Consider the following 16,625-nt stretch of genomic DNA (forward strand, 5'->3'; position numbering starts at 1 on the left):
AAAACAACATGTAATCAAGCACCAAATTTCTTTTTTTTCTTTTCTTTCCTTTTTTTCCAGCAGTACCACTCCTGGGAATTTATTCCAGAGAAATGAAAAAAAAAAAAAAAAAAAAGGCATTTACACAGGCATTACACATGTGAAGGCACCTCTTCAGAGATGATAAAGATTCCTCAAATGTCTTCAATGTTGATTTTTAAAAGATTTGAGAGAGCATGCAGTGAGAGGGGCAGAGAGTAAGGGAGACTCTGAAGCAGACTCCCCACCCAGCCGGGGCCGAGCCCCACCTGAGGTTCCACACCACAACCTCGAGATCCTGAACTGACCCAAAATCAAGAGTAGATGTTTAGCTGACTGAACCACCCAGGAGCCTCTCAAATGTTCTTAAGTGCAAAATTCATGCTGTGAACCCTTGGGGGTGGGAGGACAGCTGGGACACCCAGTCTACCTAGAAGGGTGGGAGGCCTGGAGGGCCTGAAGGTAGGAATAGGGATGTGGGAGGGTGCCTGCAACCCCTTCCCATCCGGCGTGAGGCAGGACCTCCCAACGCACCCTTGGTCTTCAGGGTGCCAGGCTAAGTGCTGACTGGACCCCCGACCTACAGTGATGACACGGGACCCCATTGTCGGTGGAACCCTGGCACCCCAGGGTTCCACTGCTGCCTGGCGCTACTCTGCATTCCCAGGCAGTGGGAGGCACTCGTGCCTGGATCTGGCTCACAGCCCCCGAACAAGCCCACTCTCCCCAGTACCCCAATGCATAAAGTGTAGGTGCTCACACAGCGACAAGTCGCAGGTGAGTGGGACCTTCTCCCTGCACACCTCGGGTCACTGTGGTGCCTGTGGGTCCAGGTGGGGGTGCTGGCATCCTGGGTTGGGGTGAGAATGCACCGACCCCTGTGTGATGCCCATGAGGCAGCTCCTGAAGCCCTTCCACAGCTCCACGGGGTCAGAGCTGCCTCCCTGCTGCCCTAGGCCAGGGAAGGAGGCTGTGGTCAGGGCTAGGGCAGCTCATCCAGGACCCCTACTCCCCTGTAAGCCCTCTTCTGTGCAGGGGAGACCCAAGCCATGACCTTTCCAGTCAGTCCTAGGTACATGGACCCCGACATGTGATGACCAATCCCCCCACCCTGTGGTCCGGGGTGGACGATCAGGGCTCTCTGGGTCCTTCTGGTCCATGAGCAGGCTTGCTCTTCACAAACTAGAACATGGAGGCCCTCATGTCCCCCGCACCCCCGATCCTCCCTCAGGCTATTCACAAAACACTGTATACAGGGTGTGTAGTTTGTTCACACTTTTGCTGGCATAAGTTGTTAATTTTGATTAAGTCTAGTTCATTGCTTTTTCCCTTTGGTCGTTGTGCTTGTCGAATCTAACAGAAATCTTCAGTCTGCCCCAAGCCCGCAGGAACACTCACTGGAAGGCCCATCCACCGCCATCTCGGTGCCACCCCTGAGTTGGGAGACGTCACCCCAAGCATCAGGTCAGCAATACCCCTAGCTTCCTGGGTTCCCTTGAAGCACCAAATTTCTTGAGAAACATTTATAATGCACAGTAAAACTTAAGAAAAGTGAGAGACGGAGATGAACAGTTTGGTAAAGAATTCCAAAAGACACATTGGTGAGAATGGTTCCTGAAGTATTTCAAGAATATGTTACAAAACAAATGTAAATATCTCCAATTTGCCTCAGTCAGAAAGCTCCTGTATAAAGCTCTTGCTTAGGAACAAAGAAGAAAACAACAGTTAAATGTATTTCAATGGAACATATATGGAGACAGATGACACTCGTAAAATGAAAGACATAGAAGCTGGGGAAAGGATGCTTTTCTTTAACAGAATTTGTATGTTTTCATTTTTGTTTCCCAATGTAATGTGAATTAATATATTTTAACTTTTAAAATTTGATTATTGAAAATAAGATACTGTCTCAGCATCAAAATAAGACATTGGCAAAGATGTGAATACATCCTCTATGCATGTGTCATTGTCAAATTAAATCATTTTATGACATATTTAATACGATTCTTTGCTTTCTCTAATAATTTCAAAGTATAGCCATGACTAAGTAAGACAGTTTTACCAAGGGGAAATTATGATTGTGGGAAAAGCAGTATGAACATTTCCCATACATAATATGTCAATATATGACTACATCTCTCTGACTTTATGTGGAGTCAACAAAGTAGGGTAAAAACTGATTCTTCATTTTCTAACTATGATAAACAGAAGGAAGACTTTTTTTTTTCAAGAAAAATGGTTTTTTGAGAGGAAATGGTTAATTATGATTTGGCTTATTAATTTTACAGTCTTTCAAAAATAAACAGAGTCTGTTCCTTAAAAAGTCATCAATTCTACAAGATGCTAAAGACTTATAACTTTTTTAAGTGAAGTAAAACAGTAGTAATTGTGTTTGAGTCAACTCTATGATGAACGAATCAATACAACATATTATCTATACACATTTATCTTCTCATGTGATATGAAAGAAAATCAATCACATAATCACATGATCTCTGAACTGTTGAGGAGATGGAATAAGTAGACCTGGTGTGAGACAAAGAATAAGGACATGTCAGGGTGGGTGAGATGCTCGTCCCACACTGGGCCTTCACATGGAAGACATGGTTGAAAGAAAAATATTTCTCTAGAAATGACTGACATCTATGAATGCAAAGACTCTCAGGTATCCTTATGTTTGCAAGTCTTCTTTACTGATTTATAAGTCTTTTCTTAAGAAATCTATGAACAATAGGAGCTATAGTTATGAAAACAAGAATTCAGTGCTGAAAATTAAATATGTAGATAAAGGATATTACCCCTCTGTTTCTATGAAATTAAAAAAAAAATGCCAAAAAAGCAGCAACATGGAGGTTTTCCCTGGAAGAAAACACATGTACTCTAGTACTGAAAGATAAATAGAGGTTATCCGGGAAAGAAGGCCCTAGGGATGGTGGAAGAAAGAGGGAAGCACTGCAGAAACACAGCAAAAAAGGGTGCAGGTAGGTGATAACGTCATCCACTGTGTCACCACACCTGAAAATGGAGAGTCGCCTTTACCACCAAGTTGTCCCTATTATGTCCTCAGTATCTCAGCTTCACTCTGCTTTTTATTTACATGCCCAGAAAAGTATGTGAGCTGTGGTCTCTAGGTTTACTAAACACCCAGCACAGCACTCAGAACAATTCTTATAACAGAGTAGGTGCCTCGATATTTAATTTAAAATCAATAAAAAACAAACAAATAAATGCTTATATTGCAAAATGTTTTCAGGTTTTCACATTTTTTTTCTTTCCTTGTTCATTGCAATCAATTCCTAACTAGTTCCCCTGCCTACTATTCTATTTCTCTCCTCTAAACTGTGAGATTATAACATTTTTTTATGATATAAAAAGTTTTTATAATCTTCCAATGATTGAGCTTTAATAACACTGACACATTGCTGTGATGACATAAAAATAATAAAAAACACTGGGAAGGCAATTTTACACCAAATAGTGATAGCTTTTCTTCATTAATTCCACTCTTGGAAATCTATTTATGTAGGGATATAATCCAAATATAGAAGGGGAAAGTTATATCCAACAGTTGTTCATTATAACTCACAGGAGTAAAAATTCTAATAATCTAAACATATAACAATAAGTAAACACTATTTAAATTCTGGCATTTTGTCTCAACGCAGTGATAGTACAAACATTAGAAGTGATAACTGTCAATGTTATATGCTAATGTACCAGTGCTCATATCAGCACAAGGTAAAACAGAATTTAAAGTTTCATAAACAATTTCAATACATATCTGAAATTTTACATATGCATAATTCATATTCATTTATTCATATATAATTTAACTTATAGATTTACATGTAATATAACATATATGTATACTAAGGTTATGTATGTACACAGAAAATGTGGGAAATAATACAACTAACACTTTTAACTTTCTTCTGAAATGAGAAAATTTTCAACCTTTGTCTTATGCAGTTAAGGCTTGTCTGGATTATTATAATGAGTATATATTTTAGTAATAATTTAAAAACTAAAGATCAAGAACTCCCAAGAAAGATGGCAGAGGAGGAGGATTGTAGGCTTATCTTGTCCCCTGGAAACAAATACATCACACCCACATCAGTATAAATAATCCAGGAAATGGACCAAAGACTGTCAGAAGACTCCCACCACTAAATGTAGAGAAGAGGACACACTGAAAACAGTAGGAAAGGTAGAGACAGAGTCAGGAGCCAAGCTGACATGCGAGGCTGTCCAAGGAGGAGGGACATTGTGGACACGAATAAGGGAGAAGGATTGACTCTACATTGGGCACTCCAGGCACAAGGGATCTGCACTGGGAAGACAAATCCCCATCACAGTTGGCTCTGGAAAGCAGAGGCACTCAATTTTTCCAATTCTTATAATCAGCAAGGCTTAACAACTGGAACTTTAAAAATCAGATGCCCAGCTCTGCAAGAGCCCAGAGAGTGAGAGGAAATGGAGTCCCCACCCTTAAAGAAACAGCACAACAAACAGCCCCACTGAGAAATAACAAAGAAGCAGCAGTATGAAAAACACATTGGATACACTGGAAGGGAATCTGTTTATTCATCTCAGAGCATGTGCTGAGGTGGACAGAGATCTTTGGGAGACTTCTCAAATAATAAAGCCCTGGCAGGTACCATTTCTCTCCCCCGTCCCCGAGTCTAGAGACATGGACACTAGAAAAATTAGCACAGCACAAACATTCCACCTAGCTTGCTAACAGCTCTCCCTGCCCCTTCTCACTTCTGCTGACCCACCCCCTCCAACTGTACTCAGCAGGCATTCCCCAAATCAGCACCAGGTCCTCTTCCACAAACCTTACTAACACTGTGCATTTTGCTCCCACACTTTCTGCAGACCCATCCACACCCCCATCCTCTTTCACAAGTCTTCCAAGTGGTGCCAGTATGCAAGCAGCAATGACAGGAACCAGCACCACTCCAAAGTGGTTCCTGCCCCAAGGAGAAGAGAAGATAATCAAATACACTAGTCTGACTGGAGCCAGAACAATGGGCTGGGGTAGACATCTGGTCTGACTGCAGGCCCTGCTCACCAATGAAATCCTCCCAGAGGTCAACACAGGGAGAAACCCCTGTAGTTCGGTGCTACTACATCTCTGGCAAATACCTGGTCTGACTCAACTCAAACCCAAGGTGGCTCCAGACTAGCCCACTAACAACACAGGGACTAAACACTGCTCACAATAGGCAAAGAGATCCACTGGGCTAAAGTGGACTAAAGAGATGACTGGACTAAAGGCAAAAGTGGCTCATCCACAACAGCAGGGTGCATGCAATACACACAGGAGACAGCCCTACACCACTAGGTTCTGATGAACAGAAGACACTGCTCTGAAGGGCACTATACAATGTCCTCTTCATAAGGCCACTATTTTCAAGAGCAGGACACAACTCACTTTCCTAAAACACAGAAACAGACAGAAAGTTAGACTAAAGAAGAAAAAAGAGGGGGAAAAAAAGTTAGACACAGAAACTTAGACAAAAGAGTCATGTCCCAAATGAAAGAACAGAACAAAATCACTGCAAGAGATCTAAACAAAACAAAGATAATATGCCTAATAGGGAATTCTAAATAATGATCATAAAGATAACTCACTGGACTTGAAAAAGAGTGTACTACCTAACTAGAATTCAAATAAAAATTAAACAACAACAACAACAGATTTTTAACTATGTAGAATGAACTGATGGTAACCAAAAAGGAAGTGGATAAGGAAATGGGTTAAATCAGTGATGGGAATTAAGAAGTACATTTGCTGTGATGAGCACCAGGTATTTCATGTAAGTGTTGAATCACTATATTGTACACCTGAATTTTATATTACACTGTATGTTAACTAACTGGAATTTAAATAGAAACTTCAAAAACTCATAATATTTTTTTTTAAAAGACTGGAATACATAAAGACGAATGAGCCAGGGATGAAGAACTCAATAACTGAAATTTGAAATACAGTAGATGGGATACATAGTAGCCTAAAGGAAGCAGAACAGATTAGTGACCTGGAGGACAGAGTAATGGAAAGAAACCAAGAGGAATAGGAGAGAGAAAAAATAATAACAATAAATAAAAATAGATTAAGGGAACACAGCAACACCATGAGGCATAAAAATATTCACATTATAGGGATCCCAGAAGGAGAATGGAAAAAAGGGGGGCAGGAAATTTATTTGAAAAATAATAGCTGAAAACTTCTGGAATCTAGGGAAATAAACAGAAATCCAAATTCAGGAGGCAGTGCTCCCAACAAAATTGACCAAAGGGGTCCACACCGAGACATGTAGTAAATAAAATGGCAAAAAAAAAAAAAAAAATAGTAACAAAGAGAGAATTTTAAAGACAGCAAGAGAAAAGAAAACAGTTGTATATAGGAGGGGGAAAAAACCATAAGGCTATCAGTTTTTTTTTTTTTTTTCCAGTGGAAACACTGCAGGCCCAAAGAGAGTGGCATGATATATTCAAGGTACTGAAAGAAAAAAAAAAATCTACAGCCAGAAAGAATCTATCCAGCAAGGCTATCATTCAGAATAGAAGGAAAGAGAAAAGAGATTCCCAGACAAACAAAAAGATAAAGGAAATCATGACCACCACACAGCTATACCAAAAAGGTTAAAGGGGACTCTGAGTGGAAAGGAAAGACTAGAAGCATGAATAAGAAAAGTATGAAGCAGAAAAGCAGTAAAATTAAGTATATCTATAAAAATAAATCAAGGGACTCACAAAATTAAAGGACGTAAAGCGTGACACCATATACCTAAAATGTGGCAGGGAGAGGAGTAAAAATTTAGTGCTTTCACAATGGATTCAAACTTAAGTGACCATCAACTTAATACAGACTGTTATCTGCACAAGATGTTATACATAAATCAAAAACCAGTAGTAGATATGCAAAAAGTAAAGAAATCCAGTATATCACTAAGTAAAGCCAGGGAACCCCAAGAAAAGAAAGCAAGGGAGAAAAGAACAGAGGAGAATGACAAAAACAAACATAAAACAAGAAACAATATGGCAATATGTACATACCTATCAATAATTATATTGAATTTAAATGGACTAAACACTCCAACCAAAACATATAGGGTGACAGAATGAATAAAAAATAAAGACCCATCCGTATGCTGCCTACAAAAGACTTTTTTTTTTTTTCAGAAGACTATTTTTGGACTTAAAGACACATGCAGATTGAAAATGAAGGCTTGAGAAAATATTTATCACGCAAATGGAAGTGAAAAAAGAGCAAGGGTAACAATATACATATCAAACAAAATAGACTTTAAAACAAAGATTGTAGTGAGACAAAGAAAAACACTATATAATCTTAAAGGGGACAATCCAACAAAAAGATATAATGATTATAAGTATGTATGTGACCAACATGGGAGCAGCCAAATACATTAAACAATTAATAACAAACTAAAAGGAAGTAATCTATAGTGTACAATAATAGGGGACTTTAACACCCACTTATATCAACAGATAGATAATTTAAACAAAAAATCAACTAGGCAACAGCAGCTTTGAATGACACATTGGATCAGATGGATTTAATACATATATTCAGAACATTCCATCCTAAAACTGGAATACACATTCTTTTCAAATGTACATGGAACTTCTAGAAAATACATCATATTAGGCCACAAAACATGTCTCAACGACTTCAAAAAGACTGAGGTCATATCTTTCCAATCACAACACTTTAAGAGTAGAACTACAAGAAAAAAATCTGCAGAGAACACACATACATGAAAGTTAAATGACATGCTACTAAACATTGAATGAGTCAACCATAAAATCAAAGAAGAAATGAAAAAGTCCACAGAGACAAACAAAAATGAAACACAATGATCCAAAACCTTTGGGATGCAACAAAAGTGTCTCAGAGAAGGAAGTATATGGCAATACAGGCCTACCTCAAGGAGCAAGAAAAGTCTCAAACAACCTAACTTTATACCTAAAAGAGTTGAAAAAGAAAAACAAACAAAACCCCAAACCAGCAGAAGGAAGGAAGTAATAAAGATTAGAGCAGAAATAAATGATACAGAAACTAAAAAAAAAAAAAAAAAAAAAAGAAAATCAATGAAACCAGAGTGTGTTCTTTGAAAATATAAACAAAATTAATAAAACTTTAGCCAGATTCACTAAAAAAAAAGATTTTTTAAAAAAAGATATCAATAAAATCAGAAATGAAAGAGTAGAAATAACAACTGACACCACAGAAATACAAAGGATCGTAAAAAGAATATTATGAAAAATGTATATGCCAACAATTGAACAAGCTAGAAGAAATGGATAAATTCCTAGAAACATACACATACCAAGACCAAATCAGGAAGAAACAGAAAAGTTGAACAGATCCATTACTAGCATAAAATTGAATCAGTAATCAAAAAACTCCCAACAACAAAGTCCAGGACCAGATAGCTTCACATGTAAATTCTACCAAACACTTACAACGGGGGTGGGGGTGAAGAGAGTTAATACCTATTCTTCTCAAATTATTCTAAAAATAGAAAGAAAAGAAAGAAGAGCTACCACATTCATTCTATGAGGCCAGCATTGGCCTAATTCCTAAATTAGATAAAAATACTACAAAAAAAAAAAAAAAAAAAACTATAGACCAATCCCTCTGATGAACACATATGTAAAAATCCTTAAGAAACTATTAGTAAACCAAATCTAACAATAAATTTAATCTATTTAACAATCCAATTTATAATCGCATCAAAAAGAATAAAATGCCTAGGAATAAACTTAACCAAGGAGGTGAAAGGCCTGTTCTCTGGAAACTATACAACACTGATGAAAGAAATGGAGGACGGCATAAATAAATGGAAAATAATTCCATAATCATGGTTTTGAAGAATTAATATTGTTTAAAAGTCTGTAGTAACCAAATAGCCAAAGCAATTTTGAAAAAGTACAAAATTAGAGGTAGCCTAATCCCAAATTTCAGAATATACCACAGAGCTATCGTAATCAAAGCAATGTGGCACTGGCACAAAAATAGTGACATAGATCAATGGAACAGAACAGAGAGCCCAGAAATAAACCCACGATATCTGGTCAATTAACCTTTAACAAAGGAGGCAAGAAAAAAAAAATAAAAGGAGGCAAGAATACCCAATAGGAACAAGTCAATCTCTTCAACAAATGGTATTGGAAAAACTAAACAGTAACACGCAAAAGAATGAAACTGGACCACTTTCTCACACCACACACAAAAATAAACTCAAAATGGATTAAAGACCTAAATGTGGGAAACTTGAAACCATAAAAATCCTAGAAGAGAGCACAGGCAATAATTTCTCTGACATCAGCCATAGCAACATCTTTCTAGATATTTCCCTTAGAGGCAAGGGAAACAAAAGCACAAATGAACTATTGGGGCTATATCAAAATAAAATCATCTGCAGAGTGAAGGAAACAATCAGCAACTAAAATACAAACTACTAAACATGAGAAGATATTTGCACATGACATATTCAATAAAGGATTAGTGTCCAAAATATATAAAGAACTTAGACAACTGAACACAAAGAAATCCCCAAATAATCTAATTTAAAAATGGTCAGAAGACATGAACAGACACTTTTCCAATGAAGACACCCAGATGGCCAAGAGACATGAAAAGATACTCAACATCACTCGTCATCAGGGAAATGCAAATCAAAACCACAATGAGCTATCACCTCACACCTGTCAGAGTGGCTAAAATCAACAGTACAAAAAATAAGGGTTGGCAAGGATGTGGAGAAAAAGGATCCTTGAATGCTGCTGGTGGGAATGCAAACTGGTGTCGCCACTGTGGAAAACAGTGTGGAGGGTCCTCAAAAATCAGCCAAGATATGGAAGCAGTCCAAGTGTCCATCGATAGATGAATGGATAAACGTGATACGTAAAAAAAAAAAAAAAAAAAAGTGATATGTATATATGTGTGCACCTGCACAAAAACAATGGAATATTCTGCCAAAAAAAGATTGAAATCTTACCATTTGCAACAACATGGATGGAGCTAGAGAGTATAATACTAAGCGAAATAAATCAGTGAGAGAAAGACAAATACCATAGAGTCTCACTCATATGTAGAATTTAAGGAACAAAACAAACGAGTAAAGGAAAAAACAAAAAGGAGTGAGACAAACCAAGAAACAGACTCTTAACTACGGAGAACACACTAATGGTTGCTGGGGGGAAGGGGGATAGATGAAGTAGGTGATGGGGATGAAGGAGAGCATTTGTCATGATGGAAAAAAAATGAAATTCAATTAAAAAAGGAAAACTTCAAAATGAGAAAAGTATGTGGTGGTATAATAGAGAACTAATTTTTTTTTCTTCTCCATTTTGTATTTACCTCTAATAAGCATTACATTTAAAAGCAAAAATATATCAACTTTTTTTTTTCTTTACTAAAAATTGTGAAACTGTTAAAAGGAAATGTATAGTTTGTGTTTCTCTATATGTTCAGTGATTTGCTTTGTTGGGGTCAAGTTTTATTTGCTGCATAAAATATTAAACGTGACTCCACAATTATGTGGGAAAATGAATCAAGGCTTAGTTTTTGGATTACCATTTATGACAATATCCTTTCTTTTCTGAGTGGGGTTAAACTAAATAAAAATGAAGAGAAAGAGGAAAGGTATTTGAGGTCAGAGACCTAGGGTGTGTCAGCTAGTATTTGTACATATTTCAGATCTCATTTTTAGAAGCTTTAGGGGGTTTTCTGAGTATGAAAACTTGGCCAGACACCGACTTGTCCAAGCAGAGGAGGCCTGTGAGGAGGAAATCATTGGGGGAAATCATTGGGGTCATCTGTAACTGCCCCTGCCCCTGCCCCCCAGCTAGGGCGCCGCTCAGGGAAATGCTCATCTGGACTGCACCCACCTGCAGATGCTTATGCTCTTCCACATGGCAAATTCACAGGATTCCAACTCCTCCCTTCATCTAATAATTCTTACAATTATCATGAGTAGTGTTTTTACCTCAATAGTTAGCAGTTGCCGGTCATGTCGTTTCAAGAAATCCTTTAATTTATTTAATGGGATGATAAATTCTAAGCACAATCCTTGCAAAAATTTTCATTTGCTGAAGTGACACTTGCGAGCCAGCTAATATTTAAAAGAGCAAAAAAGAAGGAAGAGACTTGTCGATCCACTGAAATTTTAACATTAGTAGAGGATTTTAGGAAGACATTTGGGCAGAATTAAGGATTCGTGGTAAAAATCAGATAGTTTTATATAAGAATTGAAACTGATTACTTTTTGTGTATCTGTCAGTCACTTCATCCTGCCTCTTGCTTAGAACAGTCACAAAATTACACAAAGAACAAAGAATAGGTATTTTTCCACTTACTTACTTTTGCAACCCAGGTGAAAATTTTTTTGCACATTTTTCCTTTTATTGAGACATATTTGATACATAGCATTACACCGAAACACACTTCATGAGCTGAAGTGTGAATCACCCTTCGTCTACATCTTATTTATCTATTTCTTCCCCCAGCTGTGATAATTTCTGGACCATAAAGAACGCTTCTAAACCAACAGCACTGCCATCCGGTTATCTGCTCATCTTGTGGCTCTGGCCACAGCAGACCCAAAGTCCTACCTTTGATGGGTAAGTGGACAGTCCCACAGTCCCTGAAGGTAGTAATAGACTTCCATGCTTACCAACTCTATTTTTTTTAAACCTGTTTCAAATTCTGCAAACAAAATAAAAATAATACAAATTTTTAAGACCTTCATGTGTTTGGCATGATGACCCCACTCTGTCTGCTCCCCAATATTCCCAGAGTGACGTCAATGTCATTTGGTGATAGATGCCCCCACCGTCATAGCGCCTGGGATTCCAGGTCCCCTGCTCATGAGACAGGGGGTGTTTATTGTTTTACCCACCATACCGTCATGGGGTGGTTCTGTATGGCACTGGCCAGTTTGAAATGAGGATGGTGGCTCGTCCTGACCACACGGGGGATCGTTTCACAACAACAAGAGGGGATTCATGACACAAAAAGAAAGCTTGATGCCAAGACATTAACTTGGCTTCATTACTAGCCCCAGAGAAAATGTTTTTATTCAAATAGTAAATATGACATGTAATAAGAAAACACATTTGGATACATGAGTGAAGATTTATAAATATCATATAGAAACACAAAGGAAAAAATACATTTTAAAACTTTTCCAAACGCGCCTACTTAAATATACCCTATTTTATTTCAAGACTTTTTGGTTGTGTGGAAGCTCATGTATCTCTGTGTAATCAACTGATTTCAATACATATCGGAGTAAATTTTTTATCAGGCTGTTAACTTTTGGGGTTAACTCTTCTGGGTCAGATCCGGAAACTGATCTTATTTGTTACTGTTGACATAATGTTGAGTTTCTGTTTGTTCATCATTTACTTAGTCTAAAATGAGGTATTTAAAAAAATAATAATGAGGTATTTTATTATTATTTATATCACAGTAGCTCAAAATTGTTTAGGAATGGAGTTTTGTCTTTGTTTTTACTTTTAATTTCCAAGCATTTGTTGGTTTTTTTAATTCTAAGCTTATTTTCTAGATTTTTTTTTTTTACGTTGGGTGTTTAGTATCAACTCTACTGTTAGAAAACATGAATAATTTAGTAGTAATATAATTCAGAATTGCTCTATCCCTAATTTTTAAGTCCTCTTGATCTAGTAAAAGCAGACAAAACAAATTTAAAGTTTTATGTTATTATGTTTTCTCTGGTTTTTTTTTTTATACATTTGGATGAGGTCACTCATTTACTGCTGAGTCAAGAACTCTTTATTTAACATGAAATTACATCTAGCTCTCTTTGAGGAAAGGAAAAAAACTGGCAATAGATCAATATAAATTCCTGCTTATAGCATATCTGTTCTATTAGGAAAAGCAAGGGAAAATGACTACATAAAATGCAAATTCTTTAAAAGTAAGGAGACATGCATTAGGAAAAAATAAAACGGAGAGGGAAGTGGGGGGGATAAAGAAGAGAGTGTTGCTATCCTAAATCAGGTGCTGAAGAAAACAGTGGCACAAACCTGGATATTTAGTAGATTCTTTTTTAATGAAAAGTGAGAAAGCAGAAGGCAACTATTGTGGTGATGAAATTGCAAGAAACAGGAAAACAACAGCCGAGCCCCTAGTAACCACCTCCAGCACCCAATTAAAAGACTCTCTGAGTTAATAATACACACCTTCATTTTCCTTTCCTTCTTCTTTCCTTCTCCTTCTCTCCCTCTCTCCTTGGCTGACTTCCTTCCTTCCTTCCTTCCTTCCTTCCTTCCTTCCTTCCTTCCTTCCTTCCTTCCTTCCTTCTTTCCTGCCTCCTTTTTCTCTCTCTCTCATCTTCTTGATTTTGTTTCCCTTAAACTTTCAAGGTACTTCTCATATCCAGCCAATGAAAGGAATCGCTAATGTGTGCCAAATTCACCCGGAAGCTGAAGGTTTCACTTAAATTCCACATTAAAAAAATTAAAAGAGAAGAGAACTGCCGACATTTTCACTGTCCTGGGCACCAGGGACCTTGTCTCCTGCATACACCTGAGCAGAAGAAGGAAGTTCTGTTTTCTGAAAAGAAACCAACAAACTTCAGGATCAGGGAAACCAGACATAGTTGAGAGTAACCAAAAGTGGGGGGATTGAGTAAAAACCTGAATTCTAAATAGTAAGATGCCTCATTTGCATGTAGATTACCCTTTACCAAATGAAACAGTGCATTTCCCCATAACTCACATGCTTAAAGAGTTTATGAGAGTGTATCTACACATTACTGATAGAAGAGCAAAACAAAAAGCAGTCTCTTACTTAGATATTTAATTTCTGTGTCATCTGTGAGTCACATATGTTTGTTATATATCCAGATATGTAGATATGGGATTTATGGTTGGCTTTTTATATCCAGATATTTCCATCACAAAGAAACATTTTGTAGTAATTCCTTGATGTTCTGGTAGTTTCCAAAATACATTATTATGAAACAGAAATATTTCATAATAGGAGGTACATGGACTCACATATGCCCACTCAAACCCAAGATGCGAATATTTGAGATTATTAATATTATTAATTGTTTAATTATTATGATTAATTCTATAATTAAAAATTCTATAAAATTCAATAAATTCTTTTTTTATATTTATTTATTTATTTATTTATGATAGACCTAGAGAGAGAGAGAGAGGCAGAGGAGGAGGGAGAAGCAGGCTCCACGCTGGGAGCCCTATGCGGAACTCGATTCCAGGACTCCAGGATCGCGCCCTGGGCCAAAGGCAGGCGCCAAACCGTTGAGCCACCCAGGGATCCCCTAAAATTAAATAAATTCTATAAAAAATTCTATAAAAAGTATTGTTTAATTCTATAATTATAATTCTAATAATTATTAATAATCATTTAATTATTAAATATTTGACTAGAATATCAATATTAGACCTGAAATCTTAGTGGTCTTTTCATTGCCCTCTGAGATGGAATACCCTAAAAACAGGTGGGTGTGGGAGCATACGACATATACACAAATTTCAAGCGTTTATTCTCTTAATCACATATTCACTTTCTCCCAACAGAAGCATCTAATAAGTGACAAGTCTGAAATTCTCAAGTTTCAATTCCAAACTCAGAGCTTTCCCCTCAAAAGGGGAGAAAAGAAAAAAAGAAGAGAAGAAAAAAAAAAGTCTGGCTAGAGAAGCAAATACTTGAACTAATAGCTACTGTTTCCTCATCAAACATTAATATCCTACCTTCTCCTGACTGCCTTAAAAGGACTCTCAGCAACAAATTCTATAAAATTCTAAGGTTTTCATTAAAATGTTTGTTTAGATATGTGTTGTTTTTGGAATATCTTTTTTTCTGCCTGTGATGACTGCTTGTGACTCTAATGAACATTCCTCCTTGTTGTTTCTGAGAAGCCAGCCTCTTTGTGTTCGGTGAGCTCTTTTATGTTTCTTAATTAAAAATGTGCAGAGATAAAGGACAGTTGCACTAATTGTGCCTGGCAGTTGGCCTACCTTGCAACGACCCCTCTCTCTTCCTCCCTCTACTTCTTTGTTGAGGCAAAGTTGGCCCGGGAAAGGGAGGCAGCTCTGCCCAGCTCCAGATGGTGACAAAAACCATGACAGACTCAAAGTTTAGGACTCTGTTCCTGAGAACCCACATTGTACCACTGTAAGCAGGTGGCAAATAACGGGTGCCCCCTCCCCCCCGTTGCAGCACTGTTTTGAATATAGCAGCTGTTCACACAAATCTACTTTATTCTCTTCTGCAACATCTTTTAAAGTTCAAGGTTTAAAAAAATTAGTAGAAATCTCAATTTTCTTCAGGGGTACATTGCTTTTTGTACCTTAACTCATACAGAAAGAAATACAGTATCTATCTGAATATGAATAAAATCATTGCGGTTATATTCTTGCTAATAATCACAGATATTTAAGCTGTTGGACACATCTCTGCTTCAAAACATATTAGAAATATATTATGTTTAAGGAATTAGTCCAAAATTGCTTCTTGACCGAAAAGTGAGTTATTATAGCTTATAAGCATGATTTCCTAGAGAGGGATCAAAATGTATTTAAACTACCAGAAGAAAAAAAAAACTACCAGAAGACTGCTTTAGGCTCCTTTGAAACTATTTATTCACCACCTCTATTTTGTATATGCAATACTTTGACTAAAATAAAATACCTAATATTACATAATGCATGACATGTAAAGTAAAATGACTGAAACCTAGTTCTGTAAAAAACTGGCTGGATTTCAGTTACGCACTCGTCACTGCACAGGGCTCTGTCCTCCGGAGGAAACAAGCGTTAGAAGAAGGTAACATGTGGTAACAGTCCTTACAGGTCTGCACCGCGCTACTCCATGAAAAAGCTGGAGAACCACAGCAAACAGCCATGCAGACAATATATTTTGGTTTGTGAGTGAGACACCTCAAGCAAACCAGCCCTAAGCAGACAGTTACACCAACTCCTGTAATTGCCACGTCTATGAGCACGAGATGAGTCCATGTTTCCTTTCTCACGTCACAGCCACATCTTGGCTTTCTCCGGGCCCTCTGTCCTCCCTTTGCCCAGCTTTCTTCTTTCTCTAGTTCCCTTGTGGTGTATCCAGATGCCCACATCTTTCTCCAACTATCCCTCTCATCCTGTCTTCTACCTCTGTCTTCTGTATTTTCTGTATCTTTCTCCAACTACCCCTCTCACCCTCTGTCTTCTACCTCTGTCTTCGGTATCTTCTGTATCTTTCTCCAACTACCTCACTCATCCTCTGTCTTCTACCTCTGTCTTCTGTATCTTTCTCCAACTACCTCGCTCATCCTCTGTCTTCTACCTCTGTCTTCTGTATCTTTCTCAAACTATTTTTCTCTTATTCCAATATATTTTTTTTGCCCCCTGTCCCCCAAGAGTTACATAGGACAGAGTAACAAAAAAGGAAAAGTAACACAAACTTAAAGATCAAAATTTAACGCTTTGGGGATATAGGTAGTGCAATGCAGATTTGACAACTCTAAAACCCCAGAGACCAAGCCTCAATCCCTCTTTCTGCTAGTGGAGAAAGCACCCTG

General features: G+C 37.6%; 1 long non-coding RNA gene across 1 annotated transcript; it reads left to right on the forward strand.

Moving 5' to 3' along the window:
• The first annotated feature begins 642 nt into the window (after window positions 1-642).
• Window positions 643-14,286, forward strand: LOC119866250. Its single transcript, XR_005379037.1, has 4 exons — window positions 643-795; window positions 1,379-1,482; window positions 11,563-11,676; window positions 14,227-14,286. It is a non-coding gene; the product is annotated as an uncharacterized LOC119866250 (long non-coding RNA).
• Window positions 14,287-16,625: the final 2,339 nt, after the last annotated feature.

Source organism: Canis lupus, chromosome 26 (genome assembly GCF_011100685.1).
Source record: "Canis lupus familiaris isolate Mischka breed German Shepherd chromosome 26, alternate assembly UU_Cfam_GSD_1.0, whole genome shotgun sequence".
Taxonomy (NCBI): Eukaryota; Metazoa; Chordata; class Mammalia; order Carnivora; family Canidae; genus Canis; species Canis lupus.